At 42.9% G+C, this 6,904-nt stretch overlaps 1 protein-coding gene across 1 annotated transcript in view; it reads left to right on the top strand.

Annotated features, from left to right (window-relative positions):
* Window positions 1-6,904, top strand: part of plekhf2 (pleckstrin homology domain containing, family F (with FYVE domain) member 2) — a 30,261-nt gene that overhangs the window by 18,023 nt on the left and 5,334 nt on the right. The gene's annotated exons all lie outside the window — the stretch shown is intronic.

The following is a 6,904-nucleotide window of genomic DNA, read 5'->3' as shown; positions in this document are numbered from 1 at the left end:
ATTAGAACATCAGCTAAGTGCAGAGAATATGAAAGTACAAATTGATGAGAGTGGCTGATTTCCCTGCTTTCAAATTGGTGCACAAATTGACAGCAGCTCCCACAGAGAAAGCCTTTATAACAACACACACACACACACAAACACACACAATCTGAGAGACACTTCTCACCAGGACCTAAAAGACTGCTTATTATTTTTGACATTGTGAACCCAGTGGCAACCAAAGTGCTTGGCTGAAGGGTAGAAAGTGTGGAAAAATGAAGCCAAAATGTGATAAGAAGTGATCAGAGCCCAAAATGAAGTCTTCAGGCGTTTTAGCCTCACACCTGATATGAACAGAGAAAAGGAAGACATCCTCAGCAATTTAGTAATTTTAGTGAAGCTGACATCAGACAGTGTTACGCATTTTTACTTGATAAAAGACTAAAACTCTCAAATATTGAAATTACAATAATGTTCTGTCACTTGACTAATCCATTAACTAACCTTTCAGTTCAGCTCACTTTGCTCTACACAAAAGCAAAACTGTTTGAGATTACAGCATCTACAATGTGCAAAAGTGTGACAGGTATACAAAAACATTAGGAAAAAAATCACATGAAAACCAAACAACACATCAAGCTACAAAAAGACCTAAAACCACCAGAAAACCAGGGCTTTTAAGTGTCGATGTGGGGCTGAGCGGCCGATGGCCCTCAGCCTTCAATGATGACGGTGGCATCGTCTGTCGGCCCAGCCCTACTGTGAAACGAACACCAGCCACGATGGGCAAACGTTAATCTCCTCAACCAGCCTCTTTGTCATTTTTGTTGTGAAAACTGAAAGAAATTTGCACTGTTTTTAAATTGTTGTGTCGCCGGTGCCAGAGGTGGGTGCCTGGTGTCTGCCAGCTGCCACACCAGCTGCTGACCTCCTACCATACAGGGAGCCAGAGAGCAGACCTCTGCCTGCCTGCTCAATCAGTTAGTCCATTAATTGATGAGTCGGTCGTCAGAAAGATTCCAGCTTCACTGAGATGCCAAGATTGTCTTCCTTTTCTCTGTTCATCTGAAGACGTCTGACTGTTTATACACTTAATGATTAATCAAAACACTAAATTGATCCAACGGTGACAGTCATCATTAGCTGCAACTGTAGTGCTGTCCAGATTTCATCCCAGCAGATGGTTTAAATCCAGCCCCCACAATCATTGTGGTAACTGGGGGGAAATTGCCACCAATTAGCAGCCAGATGCTGGTAAATATTTGCTGTGGCTTAGAAATTTGTCTGACAATCTCACAATCTGTCTCTCTTGATTAACATTTCATTATTGGAGAAAATAAGATCTCCAGCCTGTTTTGCGATGGAGAGTGCACCGAGAGCATGTGAAATTTGCAGGCAAAAGTTGTGCATATGTATATGTATATGTATGTGAGGAAAAAATGAAATCAAAATCACACAATGGCATCAAATCACAGAGATGTAAAGCATGACAACACAGAGAGGATCAGAAGGATGCTGTGTCTTCTCACACACACACACACACGCACACAAAACTCCAGGTTCACCATATGAGTTCTCACAGGATATCAGATGCTGTTTCCCTCAGAGAGCAGCCTCACTGATCACTGATGCCTTTACATCTGCATTCATTTCAGATCTTTGTCAGTCAGAGCTGTCTGTTCAAATAAGCGAATGGATTTCCATCTGTTTTCATGGACAGAAAGTTCAGCAAGTTGAACATTTTCTGTCGGTTTCAGGTTCTCCAGATCTCTGAAGGAGGTTATAATGTACAACAAATAGTGTTTATACCGTCTTCTTTCCGTATGAAGCAGCCCTCTGAGCAAAGCCTTCGTGCCGGCAGCCTGTATTGACTGTGTGTGCATGCTTTCATCTGTCCGCTGGCTCAGCAGCAGGTGAGGAGGCCTCATTAACAACCTCAGCCTCCTGGCCTCTGCAGGGCTTTGTTGTCACTGTGTAGGTCACTGGGGAGTTTGATCTGAATTGGCAGCTGGTGGCAAATTGGCAGTGTGTCTGCTTCTGTGGTTTTACACCCACATAATCTTCACCTCTGCTTCTGTTGCGTGACACAAGGGGGAATGATCTATTTTGACCACCACAGCGCCACCACCAGGCCAACAGAGCCCTTAGCTTCATGCTCACTGTCTCACACACTGCAGGGTCAAATCTGATGAAGGTGAACAGGCCAAAAAGTCTCCACGTTTCAAGTAGCACACCAAACATCATTTATACAAAAACAGTCAGACCCGGGCGACGTTATGGCCACTGTTGATTGGTTTTATTTGGTTTGTTTAGGTTCTCACTGCCCAGACCTTGGCTTGACCTAAAGTCACGTGACTCACATTGGCTCATTTATCGGATTTCGGGTTTTGGCTGCCAAATCTGATTCTGTTTCCTCTAACTTCAGCTGAGCTTAATAGACCTGTATGTGCACTTTGGCATATTGTACCATCTCTGTTCTTCACACCAAGTAAAAAGCCATGAAAAAATGAATAAGAAGCATCAGTCCAGATTCCAGCTTGCTCTTGGTTTGCTTTGCTAGGAGGAACTGCTGTCTTGCCAGATGTTAACATCAGTCTCCTCATTATAAGACTGTTATTTGTTTGACCACGGGGGGTTGAACAGCGAGAGGACCCCAGACTTTATTTACAAGCATCTCGCGGTGGTTATTTGATCTGCACCTGAGTTTGAATGTCAGCGATCTCACCAGGCTTGTTTGGAGTGGTTTAATCAAAGTCTGCCGTGTTTCCCCTTTAGATTTGTCCAAAGAGATGCAAGTCATGTGAACTGGAGGTACTAGATTGGCCCCAGGTGTGAATGTGTGTGTGTGTGTGTGTCCTGTGATGGACTGGCGACCTTTCCAGTGTATTTCCCCTGCTTCCTCCCAGTGAGTGCTGGGATAGACTCCAGCACCCTGTGACCCTAATTGGGATAAGTGGCTTGGAAAAGGAATAAATGAATGAATGCCCAGACTTGGACAGGACAGAAATTAAGTTTTAGATTTTACATTTTTCCTACTTAGCCCAATATCTTCTAGGCCCAACTCAAGCTCTAGCACCCAATAACCTGAAAATGTCTGTGTCCCCCAACAAGAACGAGAGTGGTGGTGCAGTTCGTTAAGAGCGAGAACGTAAAGGTCAGCTTCCGCCTGTAAAAGGGACTGGAATCAGATTTCTTTGGACTGGTTGTACTGGTTAGGCTCCAGTCAGCGTGACTGTGTGTAGCTGGATGAAAGTGAAGAAGAGATGGAGCTCAGCTGACTTTCCCTCGATAAAGTTAAGAGCAAAGGCAGCATTAATGACTTGTTCTGTGGAGAGTCCTGCTCTGTGAAGGCCCACACATGTCGACCGTGTGTCATCGTACATGTGAGGGACTTTCAGAGGCGGCGTCTCTGTGGTTGCCACTGGCAACAGAAACCCCTGCAGACTCAGCAGCCCTTCCATCGCTGACCATCAGTGACCTTCGACCTCTGTGGTTGTGCTGTGAGAAAAGCCCCGGGGCCGCTGTGCTGCCATCTGGGTCAGAGCAGAGAGCTCTGCTGATCTGCTTTTTCTTGGCCTGAGACTTGAGGCTTCAGAAGCAGAGTCACTTCAGAAAACCAAACAGGAATTTGTGTGTGTGCTGTTGGTGCAGAGACACACTGCCCTCGTCCTGCAGGCAGGCTCAGTTACCTGTCACTGGATCAGAGCTGTGCAAAAAAATCAATAAAGTACAACAAAACAAAAATGTTAGTATAACATACACAATAATTGAACAAGTACAGTCTTGCAGAATTTTTTATTTATTTATTTAAAATATTGTGTTGATTCTCTTGGCCCTTATATCGATTCATATTGTTTATTGCTTAATTTTTATGATGTTATGACGGCTGCAGTTCAGTGCACTATGCTAATTTAGTAAGTTGTAACATGAATTTTAACTTGTTTTAATTCTGTTTGTTACCCATATGTTGTATATATACTTTTTTAATCTACCCAGGCATCATACATTAGACTGTATTTGAAGCTGTTTGTACATTTTCAATTGGTTAGGTGAAGCTTTCCTTTTTACTGTTGAGTGTTGTGATACAAATCAGATCAAAGCAGCAGAATTCAGCGGATCCAGTCCCATTTTAGAGAAAAACATGGAGATAAAAGTTTGAAGCCGCAGCTTAAATCACAGCCTGCAACAGGAATGATGAGGTGAAAACCTCATGGATTTTCCACACAGAGGAAATGCTTTACACATGGAAATCCATATTTGGGCAACAGTTTTTCTTCACAGTTTGTGTGACTTTTGATGCCAGTACCCAGCCGGTGGACCGTGTTATTGATCTACTTGTCTAATTGAAAAGAAAAATCCTTTCTGGGTGCTGAAAAGGTGAATGTTGCACTTGGTGGTGTGTAATGATGCTGCAGATGACTTGGGAAGAAGCTGACTGGTTTCCTAACACAAAGGAACATGGATCTGTCTCTTATTGATCCTCACATGATGAGAGCAGCATTACAGGTTATAATGAGGCAGAGCTGCTGGGTTTGGGCTGCTGACTGGAAAAATTCACACCGAGACTTGATGCTCACACGGCTGCTCTCACACTGCAGGTCAAAGTGTCCTGATTTAAATATTTTCTCTCCCTTTCATGTGACACAGATCCGATGTTTTCCACTTAGTTTGAACAATAAAAAGGCGCGTGGAGTTGCATTTTTTAAATTCCCATCCAGATCACATGGATGTGTGCGATAAAATCGACCTTCATGTGACTTGTATATTTCTACGCTTGAATTCCTCAGCATTGCCATGACAAGTAAATCTCATGTCAGTCATTCTGTCAGCTTGGCTGAGCAGCGATTCTGTGGAAGACAGCGAGACAGAGGAATGTAAAGAGAAGTCGCCGGGTTGTTCTGTGTTGGGATAAATGCCTCAGTTCAGTCACACGGCTTAAATGTGTTGCAGACAATTCAGAGAGGTGAAGGTACAGCACTACAGGTGATGTCTTTCAACCTCTTCTGTCAGGTTTTATTGATATTATACACAAAAAATTCTGTGTTTTAACAAGTCATTTAGGCCATGGTTATACTTGACTTTTCACTGTGGCATCAGCAATCAGAACTGCCAGATCTGATTTTAGATCAGGTCTGATTGATGGATCCACACATGACATTTGAAAAACAAAAGTCACTTTATATGTAAGACTCTGATTTTTAGCAACACAGCTCGTGCCAGCTGGCAGGTGAGAGCAGATGTGTTCCTCAGCGTGCAGAGGGAAGTCCAGTCTGAGAAAATCACCGCCTCTGGCATTGCCTGTAATATCCAGATTTTTGTTGGATTTATTATTTATGTCTGCACAGACCTGAGATTTGATGGCAATTCAAGTCGGGCATATTCAACATGTGGGTTTTGTGATCGCATCACACTGTGCAAAACAAGATTTGAACCCTGAATATCAGACCACATGACTCACTAACATGGGCAATTTTAATATATCAAAAGGCAACAATATGGACAAAATTAGGGTGAGGGTTTGCCTAAAACACTGATTGGTCTGTTCTGATCAATAAAAGACTGTGAAATGTTAAATTTAAAAAATATCAGTCTTGCTTAATTCCTAAAATAACTAACCTATGCCATAATAAGCTCAATAAAAACTGTAACTGTAAGTATGTTCTCCCCGTGGGTCCCTGAAGGTGTCAGGTGTGTGTGTTTGTGGTTTAAATCTGCTGCCATGGTCGTGGAGCGAGGACGTTTGTTCACTGTGACCGGGAAGACAAGACAAAAAAAAAAAAAAAAAAAAAATCCAGAAAATGAATTAGTGGTTGAAGCGTGGCAGTGATACAGCTGGAAACAAGAAGAGAAGAAGCAGCAGAAACAGAAACAAGAGCATCTGCTCAGCATCAGGTTGTTGGAGCTGGACTGACCCTCCGACCACAGGAGTTTTCTAGCCCTCTTTTTTGCACTGGTCAGGGCGAACTTGGCTGAAAGAATGTTTTAAAGGGGAACATGATTGAAATAAGTGTGAGAACCACTGATGTAATAGATACATACAGATATGAAGATTGAACATGAAGGCTTGCAGTGTGAATGTAGCCTCAGTGTGTTGTGCTGCAAAATATTGAATCCTCAACCAAATAAAAACTTGGTTTCTTTCACTTGTTGCCAAACCTGTTCATACACTAATAAGAGTGCACAGAGCAGTTCATTTGCACACTGCGGCTCTCTGTGTAATGAAGGCATTAGTGAACTGTCAACACTGAGTGTGATTAGCTGCTGTCGGCCTTGAAGAGCCGAGCCTCATCGCAGAGCGGCCGGCCAGCTGACGCTCAGGCGCTCTGCCCAGAAAAGTGTTGGCAGTGTCAAGGTAGAGGGAGCAAATTGAATTAGGCCAAGTAGCTTGAGGAAAACATGCTGATCAGAAACGGTCATCATTAAACACAGAGATAAATCCTGTCTGACTGCTGCAGCTGGGTTTGGGCTTTGCCTTTCATTTTCTTCATCTCTCCTTATCGCTTCGTTTTTCTTGTCGTAGCACTACTGTGCTCTCTTAACAAAAAAAAGTTTTTTTGGTTTGATTGGCAGGCAATTGTAGCCTTGGATGCATCCATTTTCTCAGCTGTAGTCTCATTTTCTTCCACAAAAAGGAGGTAGAGTGTGCAGTTGAGTTGCTCAATGATGTGCAGGTTATCACAAATTGCCAAAAATGAGAAAAGGGGAATGTCAGTCAGAACTGTTCTTTACAGAAAATGCACAAGAGAACCTGATGATTGTGTGATTGAAATGTTTTTTATTTCTTAATAAACTGTGCATTCTCATTCTCCTTTTTTTCTACAGTGATCATACTCTGTTGTGACAGTAAATTGGAAATGACACACTGAGGTGTAGTAGCTCTAAATGCATCCTGGTGCATTAGCAGGTCATTGGCTCCGCCTTT

Source organism: Myripristis murdjan, chromosome 16, assembly GCF_902150065.1.
Source record: "Myripristis murdjan chromosome 16, fMyrMur1.1, whole genome shotgun sequence".
Lineage (NCBI taxonomy): Eukaryota > Metazoa > Chordata > Actinopteri > Holocentriformes > Holocentridae > Myripristis > Myripristis murdjan.
The sequence above is the reverse complement of the archived record's forward strand: the minus strand, read 5'-3'. Positions and strand labels throughout refer to the sequence as shown.